General features: G+C 36.7%; 1 protein-coding gene across 39 annotated transcripts in view; it reads right to left on the bottom strand.

The window, feature by feature from the left end:
- The window catches only part of ANK2 (ankyrin 2), a 678,765-nt gene that overhangs the window by 293,492 nt on the left and 371,096 nt on the right, over positions 1 to 14,177 (bottom strand). The window lies entirely within an intron of this gene.

Genomic DNA, 14,177 nt, shown 5'->3' with positions numbered 1-14,177 from the left:
ATTTCACAGACTTCCTTGTATGAAGACATCTGTCTGTAATACTATTAACTGCCCAAAGAATGGAAAACCGACTCCATTCAACTTTTACTCACTGTTTGATTTTACACACACAAACAACAACAAAACACTTAATAAAAAATACCACATATTATTACATTTCAGAAAACCATTAGTGCTTCTGTAAGTCTAGAAGAAAGAATTATATGCCCTATGAACAGGAGGTTGTTTCATATATTTTTTTCATCAGCTTTTTTATTTTTATTTTTATTTTTTCTGAGACAGAGATTCGCTCTTGTTACCTAGGCTGGAGTGCAGTGGTGCGATCTCGGCTCACTGCAATTTCCGCCTCCCGGGTTCAAGCGATTCTCCTGCCTCAGCCTCCCGAGTAGCTGGGATGGTGGCATGCACCAACACATCCAGCCAATTTTGTATTTTTCTTAGACACGGGGTTTCTCCATGTTGGTCAGGCTAGTCTCAAACTTCTGACTTCAGGTGATCCACCCGCCTCAGCCTCCCAAATGCTGGGATTACAGGCATGAGCCACCACGCCTGGCCTTCATCTGCTTTTTTAATTGATGAAAATATCATTTCTACAATAAATACTAGCATCTTCCATAAATCATAGTAACATCTTAGATTATAAAGGGCTCTATTTATAGGTTTTCAAAGCATCTCCATGTTCATTACCTCCTTTCAAATATCTTCTTCACAATGGTAAAGCAGAACAAAATTAGGAGGCACATTTTAGAGACAAATAATCTAAAGTTTCACTTGCTAACATTCTTCAGTGCTTTGGTAATAATACAACATAACACAATGTGTTAAAAATTAAAGATAGAAAAGAATAGTGACTGATGGCATATGGTCATGAAATGTTTACAGTTCCTCCCATCAAGAGGTAGAATCTATTTCCCACCATTTAATCTGGGCTGGCCTTGTGACTTTCTGAGACTAATAGAATGTGGTGAAGTGGCACTATGACTTCTAGAGGCTAGAAGTCCTAAGAGATCTCGCAGCTTCCATTTCACTTTTTTGGAATACTTCCCTGAGACCACCAGGTAAGAAAGCCAGTTGAGCCCACTGGAGTATGAGAGAATTTAAATTGTCGGTTTAAAATCATTAAGTGTTGGGGTGGTTTGTTATGTTGTGATAATTAACTAGAGCAGAACTACGGCTCAAAAATATCAAATTACATGTTTAAATAGAGCTGGGACTCATGATAGGGAGGAGCAGTATGAAAAGGGACATTGGAGCCAGAAAGATCTGGATCCAATTCACAGACCTGTCATTCAACTTCTCTGAGCCTCAGTTTACTCATCTGTAAAAATGTGGTTCTAATTATGTCTGTGCAACAATTGTAACAGTTAGGTGAATTCATATATAAAGGCCCATCTACAGATAAATGTTAATTTCCTTTCCAGTTCCTTTCCAGTCATTTGATTTCTGTTTCACCGTCTTTTGGAGACATAAAATGTCCTTTTCTAAATAACATTTTGTAAAAGAAAAAAAACAAAAAAAATAATATTCTCAGGTTTTCAAGCTTTGTTACATAAGCCCCATTAAAATAAGACTACAGTCAAGTTTTTAGATATGTGAGGCCAATTGTTGGTAATGGAGTGCTCTGGAAATGTCCACTTTATATAGGTAAACACTTCCACTTTAAAGTTATGTTTCAAAATCAAAGGTAATGCTCATGTTTTGTTTGCATAGGCATGTATATTCTAAAATGCTGAAACCTCCCCAGCTTGTCCCCTTGCCCATTCCCAGATGAACTGTGACTATTGCCAGTCACTAACAAAAGGACCTCAGCATAGCCAGGAAGGCACCTGTGAAAACTCCCAGTGACCCAATGCTGTCTCTCAGGGCACTGCCTGCTCCTCTGTAAAACCCCAGAGCCTGAGGTTCCCATAACATTATTTCACCATGGTACTTCTGATGCTAATGAAGATCATCAAGGGACACAGCAATTTATCAGCCTTAAATCTATCCAGTGAATAACACTTATGGATTGATCATGATTTCTTATTAAAAAAAAACTAGGCTCTTCTAGAAATTTTAGAAACACTTCAATTTTCAAAAAGAGAACCAATAAAATCAGTCTGATATGAAATCTTTTGAGGTTCAGAGGTTAAAATAATACATTGGGAAAACTTACGCTCAGAATCTAGAATTTATTTATAATTCATTTCTAAAACTTTTCAGCCTAGTTGCAAGACAATGAAGTGAATAAATTTTAAACAATAATAACAGCCATTCAAAATACATTAAATCTCCTGAAAAGTAATATCACATGAGCAAGAAATAGTCCCTTAAAAAGTTACTATATGTATAACTGTAGAACTTGTGGTAAATCAGTATCTGTGAGGAAACTAGGAAACCTATCATTTTTTAAAGTAAATAATTATTAAATAATATAGATATAACTTCAAGGTCTTGATCCCTTCCTCAAAGACCAAAAATTAAAGTGTCATTGAAAATGATTTCTGGTTACCTCCGCTTAAAAAATGATTAAGCCATCTTTGTTTAATATTTTAATTGCTTGTTAATAATTTTTGCTGCTTAAAGGAGCAGCAAAAAATAACACAGAAAAACAATGAGTTTAGTATAATGGATAAGAACTTTAAATTTCTATAGAATAACATAACACAAATGAAAAAGGGAAAATAGTCTAGAATACTTTATTGTAAAGTTTGGAAAATTTTTAAACTTGGAACCTTTACAATTTGGTTCTAACCTATTTTCCACCCTCATCTCCCGTAACTTTCCAATATACATCTTTTTTTAACAGCACTAAACATTTTGCTAAACCAAAAACATGCCAGGATGTTTTTGTCAACTCCTTGACTTTACCATGTGCTGCTCTCTCTGTTTGAAATACTCTTTCCTCTCTTCTTTTCCTGGAAATCTTGTACTCATCCTTCAAAACCCATTTCGGCATCATCGTCTCACTGATGCAGTTAGTTACACTGCTCACAGCACTATACTCCTTTCTTTATAATGGCACCTAACACAATTTGTTGTTCCTTATTTGCTTATACATCTATGTGCCTATTTGAATGTAAGCTTTTTGAAGTTAAGAACTGTCTTGGTCAGGTCTGTATTCCTATCACCCAACATAATACCTGCCATACACAGTGGTCCTTATCAGGTGGTCTCTGCTGACCTCTGACCTCATTTCTGACCACTCTTTCTTGCTCCCTACACTCCAGACTTACTGGTGTCCCTTACTCCTCCTCCAGCATGCCAAGCGAGTTCCCTTCTAAGGCATTATATACTTGCTGTTTCTCTGTCAGGAATGGACTTACCCTGACAGTCACAGAAGTAACTTCCTCACTTCACTCCAGTCAAATCCTCTGCTCAAAGGAGCCTTCCCTAACTCCCCAAGTTTGAAGAGCCCCCCATCACTCTCTGTCCCTTTCTGTGCTTCAGTTTTCTTCGTGGTTTTTTTTTTTGTTTGTTTGCTTGCTTGCTTGCTTTTTGCCACTTGACATTATCTACCTGTTGGCTTATGTGTTAATTGTCTAGCCCCACCCACTTCCACTAGAATATAGTTGCCACAAGGGCATGGACTTTGTTTAATTCACAGCAGTGTCTCCAGCCCTAGAACAGGGCCTGCCAGAGAGTTGGCACTAAGTCAACCTGTGGTCAATGAAAGAATGATGTATGTTTTTGTTGTGTTGCAACTGTATAAAAAAATCTATGAATATAAATGAAGACTAGAACATAAATGGGATGTTGTTAAAATAATATGGGAGTCAAACCTCTTTTCGAATTTTTAATTGTGTTGATTTTATGATAAAAAGAGTTTCATTGTACAAAAAAACAAAGGGAATCTTGCAGATGTGAGTGCCTTTTATCAATGTCTGAGACAGTTTCATTTAAAAGGCAGGCAAAGTGTAGTCAGTGTCTATATTAACAGGATGCAGTGGTTCCTAAATGTGTTCTGAGGCAATTTTAATATTTATATTAAAGATATGATTTCTGTTATACTCTTCTGATCAATGACCAGTTAATATATAACATTGGACCAGCTTTTGTGTCATATAAAAGGAAAAATCTTTTACAGTTTCTATAGTTTGTCAGTAAATTAATTTACAGCCTATGGGGACTTGAAGTTAAAAAATGATCTTGCTAGGTCCTCTATTTTTTTCATCTTTTCCCTTTCCCTCCTAGATACATGCAGAGCTTCTAATGAACTGTTCCAGAAGAATCTATTCCTTTTAAAAGAAAATTATGTAAAGGTTTTCTAAAAACACTAGTGACTGGTTTTAGTGCTTAATAACTCTGAAGGAAAGTTCCTCCTTCCTCCAAATTTCTCAGGCCGTCATCCTTAGGTCTTTGCTGGCATGTGTTCCCAGCCAGGTTCCTCACAGCCAGCCATTCTCTAACAGGCCCTTCAAATAATTGAAGACTTTTACAAAGTTATCTCTTAGATATATCTTCTTCTTGCTTAACATATTTTGATCTGTCCATGGATTTTAAAATACAAATTCCAAGGCCGGGTGCGGTGGCTCACGTCTGTAATCCCAGCACTTTGGGAGGCAGAGGCAGGTGGATCACGAGGTCACAAGATCGAGACCATCCTAGCTAACACAGTGAAACCCCGTCTCTACTAAAAATACAAAAAAAACTAGCTGGGCATGGTGGCACACGCCTGTAGTCCCAGGAGAATGAGGCAGGAGAATTGCTTGAACCTGGGAGGTGGAGGTTGCAGTGAGCCAAGATTGGGCCACTGCACTCCAGCCTGGGTGACAGAGTGAGACTCCATCTCAAAAAAAAAAAAAAAAAAAAAGAAAAAGAAAAAAAAGAAAAGAAAGAAAAAGTCTTAATATCTTAATATCTGTCAGCTCTTGGAATTCTACTCTATAAATACTTAAAAGGCAATACACAAAATATGTCTGTATCAGCAAAATGAATAAACCAGTAATGCTGATCCGTTACTTCAGTCACCTTGGTGATTCTCACATCAACTGCATTTGTGGGCATTTTTATAAATTGTACAACCTGAAAAACATATACGAATGGCCGTTTCTAGTGTCCAGATAGATCCAGTCATTGCAGATAATGAAAAGAATATTACAGGATTACAATGAGAACTATAATCTTAACAATAATCCTGGATTATTTGGATTATAACCCTTAACAACCCAAAGAATTTTAAACTAGTCATTTAAACACTGATAGTCTCATATTCCTTGTGCAAAAAGGGGCTAAGAACACCTGTTCTGTCTCTCTCAGAGGCTCATTGAGAGGCTAAAATGGCATAAGGACTTGGAAGTACTTTGCAGAATACTATCTGGATATTGTTATTCTTAATTACAGAAATTTAATTTAGCATCACAGAATGTTTATATGTCACAATCACTAAATACAAGGTAATGTGTTGCACGTATGTTCAGAGAAAATCATCTTGCTTAGCAGTTTTATTTGAGCAACTACAGAAAGAGGGAATTTTAGACCTTTACTTAAAAAGTAAAAAAAACATTTTACTTAAAAAGTAAAAAATAGTTTCTCCCCTTTTACCCTTGGGAAAAACTATTTTTTACTTTCCAGAGGGAAAAAGGGGAAAAACTATTTTTAATTTCAGAAATCCAAAATATCTCCTTAATCATCTAAATGGGACTCTACTTGATGCTATAACATCTCCTCTAGTTCTAAAGCGAAGTCCTAAATGTATTCAGTTATGGATTTAATCGCGTTTCGTTTCCATTTTTAAAAATAGCCTTATTTTCCATACCATTACACTGACGATTTTCAGTTGTTGCTTGAATACAGCAATCATAGTCACTCTCTTCCCACAGCAGAGGAAGCTAGCTGTCCACCAAAAATTCATGCTGCCTTTTCACAGAGAAGCGTTTTTGGAACATGACTACTCCATGGAAGACTTCATTTTCCTACCCCTTCTGCATGTGCTTTGACCATACAACAGGTTACAGAATGTAAGCAAAAGAGATGCACACCACTTTCAGGCCTGGCCTGTGACAATCTCCTGCGCCATCCTGCACATTTTCAGTTCCTCAGTGGACCAGCTGGACGTCAACTGCTAACGAGACCTCAGAAGCCAATGGTTAGAAGCAGTCTCTATCAAGATGACCCTGTAAACACATCTTTATAAACTTGAGTCCCCGAACAATCGCAAATCAAAGATACAAGATCCTCACCCCCTCACCCCACAACGATCCCACTAGATTTTATGTGAACAAAATTTAAGCATGTTTTGTGCTAAACCATGAAATTTTATGCTTCTATGTTATGGCAGCTATCAGCCGTAACTCTTATGTCACCTAAACTTTGTATGAAAATTAAGCATCTGTTAGAAAGACGTTCTCAGAAAAAAAAAACTCTATTAATTGATTCAGAATACCAGATATATAAAATAAAATATTTTAAATTCTTGCTGTTGGCTAGTTTAATAGGAGATTCAGATTTCTTGTTGCCTAAGCAACAATGTCACTATAAATGAATGCATCTATGTTGTGGTTTTGAACTTCAATGGCCACACGATTTTGATTGGCTCAGAGGGCTTAATAGATTACACACTGAGTGGAATAAATAGTAACCGCTCTCTCTCACTCCTTATACCCAACAGTGATGGGCCTGGATTTTACATCTGGAGGAAGATAAAGACCAGATGCAAGCCAATTCTGCTATCTAACTCAAGAGGAATTAAGAGATTACAGAGCCAGGTGCAGTGGCTGAAGCCTGTAATCCTAGCGCTTTGGGAGGGTGAAGTGGGAGAAGTATTTGAGCCCAAAAGTTTGAGACCAACATAGCAAGACCCTCCATCTCTACAAGAATATTTTAAAAATTAGCCAGGCATGGTGGCGAGCACCTGTAGTCCGAGCTACTCAGGGAAGCTAAGGCAGAAGACTCACTTGAGCCCAGAAGATCAAGGTGACAGTGAGCTATGACTGCATCACTGCACTCCAGCATAGGCAACGAAGTGAGACACTGTCTCTCAAAATAAAACAACAATGCAGCACACCAGCATGGCACATGTATACATATGTAACTAACCTGCACATTGTGCACATGTACCCTAAAACTTAAAGTATAATAATAATAAAATAAAATAAAAAAATAAAAAAATTTAAAAAAATAAAACAACAAAAGAAATTATACAGACATGTACAGTCCTCTCCAGATAAGGGCCAAATGTATATATCAGGAAGTAACTCAGACTGCTTGCCCAGGCTGCCAGATACATTCACACCTTTATAAATGACTCTCAGACAGATTTTGTAATTTTAAGCAGGATCACTTTTACAAAGATGGCTCGATTTTATAGCAAAATTTACATATTTCCTTTCAGGAAATATAAAAATGAACACTAAATATATAAAATGTTAAGAAGAAAATACAAACACATTTTAGAAGGCATTTTTCTTTGTAATATTCACAAGATGCTAAGTAATTGGTCAGACTATTTGAGCCACGTTTTCTCTCTTCACTTTTAAAATATTCTAGTATGAAGCTCTTATCCACAATAGAGGGATACTCTCACATATGTTTCAAATATTGAAGCTGAATTGGTTTTGCAAAAGTACGATTGACAAAATGGAAGGTAAAATTGTGCATTATAACTAAATGCATGTTTCATTAAGTTTTAGTAATTACACATCTCATCATTAGCCATATAAAACTAATTATTAAATAAATTAGTAAAATGTATAGTCACTAAAAAAATTGAAAATATGATTCTATACAAATAAGAAGGCATGCTTGGCTGGGCCAGGTGGCTCACACCTATGATCCCAAAATTTAGGGAAGAAGAGGCAGGAAGATACCTTGTGCCCAGGAGTTTGAGACTATCCTGGGCAATATAGTGAGACCCCACTCTCCACAAAAAGGGAAAAAAAAACAAGTTTGAAATAGGAAGGCGTTTTTATACCAAACGAAGCTTGAGTTATTCTACACACTTACTGGATATTTAGATGCAAAATATAGACCATGCAAATTCAGTTCCAAGCTAAAAATGTAATTTGGTAAGTAGTATTACCTACATGCAGTAAAATCTTATTAATAGAACTAATTAAAAGAATACATGTTTTCATGACCTGGTGCAGTGGCTCATGCCTGTAATCCCAGCACTTTGGGAGGCCGAGACGGGCGGATCGCCTGAGGTCAGAAGTTTGAGACCAGCCTGTCAAACATGGTGAAACCTCATCTCTACTAAAAATACAAAATTAGCTGGGTGTGGTGATGCGCACCTGTAATCCCAGCTACTCTGGAGGCTGAGGCAGGAGAATCACTTGAACCCAGGCAGTGGAAGATGCAGTGAGCTAAGACTGCAGCATTGCACTCCAGCTTAGGTGACAAGCACAAAACTCCATCTCAAAAAAAAAAAAAAAAAGAATACGTGTTTTCATGTATTATTTATCCAACAAATATTTATTGAGTACTTAAAATATGTGGTCACCATACTAATGGCTGTGTATATAAGCATTTAAGTAAAGCTAAAAAAAAAGCTTTGTAAATTCAATCTTTACATTTCAAGTCCTTATCTATGGTATATCATCTAAACACCCTGATTCCAAAGTAGGAGAACAAGGCAAGAGTCTGCTAAGAATACTTGCCATGGCAGCAAAATTTTCCCCAGGAACTGGAATGATAATAAAATTTTTGCATTAAAAAAACAGATCTTTCTTTCCATTAAGTATTAAGCTTCTTACTTTATTACTAAATGGTTCCTAATGTCATACTACTAGAATCGAGACAGTTGAATTCGTGATTAATTCATTTAAACAGAAGCCAGCTGTATTAATCGGAAGAAAATGCCCAGCCATTCTTGCTGGGCATCAAAGACAGTTAGGCTGGAATGAAGTCAAGCTCTTAGAATAAATTAATGATGATTTAGAGGTACTCCTTTCAAAATTAAAGACCATCAATGTGCAAGAAGCTTCCCTATGCACAATTAATACTGAGTTTAAAAATGTAAGGTGGTAAGTGGTACTACCTATGCAGTAAAATCTTATTAACAGAACTAATTAAAAGAAAAGATAGACTGAGTTAGTGAAAACTCTCTATTACATTTTTTTAAGAAACCAAATTCTTCAAAATATACAAAATGATTGATTTCTGGAGTCTGATAAGAATAATACATATTTTGTAAGTAATGCCTTTGAAGAGCTTGAAAATAATTTTTCATTTATTTTATAGATTAAAATATCTTCTTACAATTTTGTTTGTAGTCTCAATGCACTTGTGACTAGTAGATAAACGTGGAGGTTACTATACTGTCCCTAATGGGCTTTCCTGTGTCTCTTTCCTATGCCCATCCTCTTCCTCTCCATTCTGCTATGTCCTCTCCAATGCATCCAGGGTTTCACTTTCTTTCACAACTCCGATTGATTTTCTGTTCTAACAAGCCTGATTCCAAACACAGTTCTACAGGGACAAAGGTATAGAGAACAAACTTGATAGGTTGCTCATCCACGAAACAACAGGTGACATGGCAGAGTTAGAAAAACTACTAAGGAGGCCATGCCAGGAATGAACGCAACAAACTTCTTTGAATATATATTCAAACATTATATTTAGTATATATTCTCGAATGGAATGTATATATTCCATTCCATTTCCTAGTATGGAAAGAAGGTCTACCAGACAATGTACTTAACAAACTAAACTATTTTCCCATCCATCAATTTAAGAGGCTTCCAGAGTTTTTATATTCTCTTTTATTATTTCTGAGTTTTAAAACCTTCTAGTGATAAAGAATAACAATGGAAAATACAGGTTGTGAAATGATAAACCGCTCTAAGAAACAAAACCAATTCCCCTTCAATAAGTCACACACAAATCTCTTCCTTGGGAGAACAATGTAGACTGCTTTGTTACAGAGATCATCTCGGAGCCTAGCTAACCAGGTGACATGTTAATCATTCTCTAAAGTTATGTCAGAGGGCCACAGCCTGGTTACTAAGAACTGCATCTTCCAGAATCAATGCATTAAGAAAGTCAGGGTGGGCAGGGCATGGCGACTCACGTCTGTAATCCCAGCACTGTGACAGGCCGAGGCAGGCGCAACACATTAGGTCAGGAATTCGAGACCAGCCCAGTCAACATGGCGAAACCCCGTCTCTACCAAAAATACAAAAATTAGCCATGCGTGGTGTCAGGTGCCTCTAGTCCCAGCTATTCGGGTAGCTGAGGCAAAAGAATCGCTTGAACCCAGGAGGCAGAGGCTGCAGTGAGCTGAGATCGCACCACCACACTCCAGCCTGGGCAACAGAGCAAGACTCCATCTCAAAAAAAAAAAAAAAAAAAAAATTCTCAGGGTGATAACAGGTTCACTTTATTTAAATTAATAGATAAACGACTTTATGTTTTCATCTTTAATTAGGTTTCATTATTTTTGCTTTATTGAATTTGGGTAATTGTGGCATTCTGAGGAAAAAGTATAGTAAGGAGAGCCCACGTGCAATTGAAATGTCTATTTTCTCCAACAAGATCACTTTCCATAATGACACATTGATTCAGATAAACGAGAAGAAAGGCAGGTATCAACGAAGAAGTTTAAAAAAGAAGAAATCAATTATAATTATTTCCAAGTTTATTTACTTAAAAAACATTTATTGCAATGTGCCACATAGTGTGACGAGCAGTAAGAAAACTAAGGCACGTAAGTCATGTTCCCTGACCACAGATAACTTAAAATCTAGAAAAGAAAACCAAACATGAAAACAAGTAAGTGCAATTTAAAGATGCTGAAATTAAAAGTTTAAAGAACAATTCACAGGCAATTCTATCTGAATGAGTACCTACGGGGACAACCTCAAACACAGCCTCACAGTAGGTGGCCAGAAGCAAAAAGCACAAAACAACACTGAAAATTGCTCCCAGTTCATGTAGGTTAGAATCTCGAGTTTAAGGGAGCAGTGACAAAATCAAGCCATGATTGTATCCGGGAAACAATCGAGGCTAACAAAGAGCATAATAAAACACTAACTCAATAGATTCCAAGAAGAGTCAGTCAACTATACTGAAAAGGTACAAACTTTAATCTCGTAATTCTACGTAAATATATGGACAAGGTCACATGAAGGGCACTGAACCATGAGGTAGGAGGTAGGACCCTTAAGGTCTTGTGCAGTTTCCACGTGTTTATTCTAAGAATTTTGGGAGCAAGTCAACTTCTCTAGGTTTCAATTTTCCTTTTTTTAAAAAACGTAAATGGGTTTAATGAAATAGTCTTCAACTTTTCATGTTTGCAACTATCCTCCAAGATTCTCTCTTTGGGATTTAGAAATCTTATTAGTATATTAAAATATGAGTTTAAGAAGAAAGTAACTCTACTAGTTTGCATTATTTTTATGTGAATGGCTAAACCTAAAATACTCTCTGGCAGTTGGTTTTCCTAAGTGATTAAGTGCTCCTTTTTTAAACTTTGTTCAGAATATTTACAGGTAAACGTTATAAAGTGGTGAGCAGCAGAGGCTCTGCGGTCAACCTACTTGGGACGTTTCAAATTTGGGTTCACCACCCAAATGAGTGAACTTGAGCACCTTCCTTAATCTTTCCTAACCTCAGTCTCCTCGTCTTTAAAATGGCAATAATAACCGTACCTCATAGGACTGATGAGAAGAATCAAAACATATAAGTGGTGATAATCCTATGAGATTTCAGGTTAATTTTGGAAAAAAATCATAATCTGTATGACTTTTGACAGGTGGTAACCCCTAAGTTACCAGTAACTCACTACTTCACTTGACCTTATTTCCCCGACAGCATGGCTACTATTGACGAGCAGCATCCAATATGCTGATAGAGTAATGTCATAGACAATCCTCAGCAACTCTGCCTTCTGGAAGAGCTGCTTCTGCCAATGACATCACAGCTTGTTAGCTCAATATGCCACTGGCATATGGGTTCACTTTAAGTGGTGATAATAAATACCACTGGGCCATCCATTTACAGTCCATTTTGAGATCACATTACAAAGTAGCGTAAGTCCTGGGCATGGCAGGAGGACTGCTGCTATTTTACCGTTCTTTAGCATGATTATGTATGTACTTGAGAAAGCAATCACATAAAAAATGGGAATACGATCACGTAACAACAAGTATGTTAAAACTGTAGTTTATAAACCACTTATATACTTTACAGGACATAATCAGAGGAAGCCATTATGATTCCTATTTTAAACATAAACTGATGTCCAATTGAGTTTCCCAAGGTCACTCAATGAGATGTGGCCCTGGATGTGTTTTGCCTTCCTATTTTACATATTTACTGCCTGAGCATAAGCAGCAGATACAGCCATCCTGGGTGGTGTCTGCTTTTTATGCAGGCATACATTCAAGATACCGGGGCAGGCCTGCTCTTCAGAAGCTTGGGCTCAGGCTATTGTTCTGTGTAGTAGCATGGAGGCCAGCTGCTGGCTTTGATTCTGTAGCCGGTTGTAAAAAGTGAACAAGATTTGCACAGAAGCAAAGTAAAAAGCAGCTTTCGTTGGGGACAGCTTGAACTCAATAAATAGCTCCATTAGTTTAAGGTGGCAGATATGCACAGGGAAACAGAACTCACAAAGGCAGTGTTTCTTTCTGCCTTTACTAATTGGATCTAACTTCTTTCTGTAGTTACTGGTTAATAGGACTGGGCAGATGGTCTTTAGAACTGAAGCAATGTTAAAAAGGTTCATTTAGTCCATCCACCTGTTCTTAAGCTGAACCACTCTTAAAACAACCCAGATTTTTAAAATTATACTTCTTAAAAATTTTTTTTACCTAATTATAAAAGTCACATAAACTTATTGAAAATATTTTGGACTATACAGAAAGTTAGAAAGAAAAAAATTAAAACCACCTACAATTTAATATTCAAGATATGACCAATTTACATTTTGTTGTTTTTCCACTCAATTTTTCATGTGTATGTTTTTATCATTATTAAAATTAACTTTTTTTATCTTATTTCTTCTCTTAACATGATATGAGAATCTTCCTATATTCAATATTTTGAAAAATATTAATTTAAATGACTGCATTTTTCTCTCCTATGGGTATGCCAAAATATGTTTATCCATGTTCCTATGGTTTGAGAGTTAGGTTTATTTTGCTATTGATAAAGTTGCAATGATCATCTATTTACATAAGTTGTTATTCATGTTCCTTCCTCCCTTCCTTCCTTCCTTCCTTCTTTCCTTCCTTCCTTCTTTTTCCTTTCTTTAATGGTAAGTAGCTAAGAAAACATCCAGCACCAGTCAAGTCAGATTCTATTATAGGTTTCTTGTAAAAACTGTACAGTTAGTGAATTTTTTCTTACAAAAAATGCAACATGGTCACTAATCAAATCTAATGCATTGTGTAATACAGCTCTCTTATTTTTTCAGTTTTTTTTTTCTTTTTTTGAGACAGGGTCTCACTCTGTTGCCCTGGCTGGAGTACAGTGGTACTATCACGGTTTATTGCAGCCTCAACCTCCCAGACTCAAGTGATCCTCCCGCCTCAGCTGCCTGAGTAGCTAGGGCCACAGGTATGCACCACCAGGCTTGGCTAATTTTTGTATTTTTTATAGAGACAGGGTTTCGTTATGTTTCCCAGGCTGGTCTTGAACTCCCGGGCTCAAGTAATCCTCTCACCTCAGCCCCACAAAGTGCTGGCATTACACTGTGCCTGGCCCAATAGATTACATATGTCGATGCTTAGAATATGAAATCCTACAATGGATACAAAATCATTTTCTAATATCATCTCCTTCAAAAAGTTGGTGGATCAATCTATGGTTTACTAAGCTTAGGTATTAGCCTGGTGCATAGCTTTAGTTTAGATAATACTGATACCGAAAGAAAATAGTTAATTCCTAAGAATACAATGCCTTAGCAAGTTTGTCCAACCCTTGGCCCACAGGCCACATGCGGCCAAGGATGGATTTGAATGCAGCCCAACACGATTTTGTAAACTTTCTTAAAACATTATGAGATTTTTTTTGCATTATTTTTAAGCTCATCAACTATCGTTCGTGTTACTATATTTTATGTGTAGCCCAAGACATTTATTCTTCTAATGCGGCCCAGTGAAGCCAAAAGATTGGATACCCCTGTCTTAAAGCAATGTGTTTTTTGTTTTTGTTTTGTCAAAATGTAGTATTCTTAGTACCAACAACAAAATCTCCTGGAATGCTTGTTTCAAAAGATTCCTGGACCTTACCCCCAAATTACTGAATCAGATTCTCAG

Source organism: Gorilla gorilla, chromosome 3 (genome assembly GCF_029281585.2).
Source record: "Gorilla gorilla gorilla isolate KB3781 chromosome 3, NHGRI_mGorGor1-v2.1_pri, whole genome shotgun sequence".
In the NCBI taxonomy this organism is placed as follows: domain Eukaryota; kingdom Metazoa; phylum Chordata; class Mammalia; order Primates; family Hominidae; genus Gorilla; species Gorilla gorilla.
The sequence above is the reverse complement of the archived record's forward strand: the minus strand, read 5'-3'. Positions and strand labels throughout refer to the sequence as shown.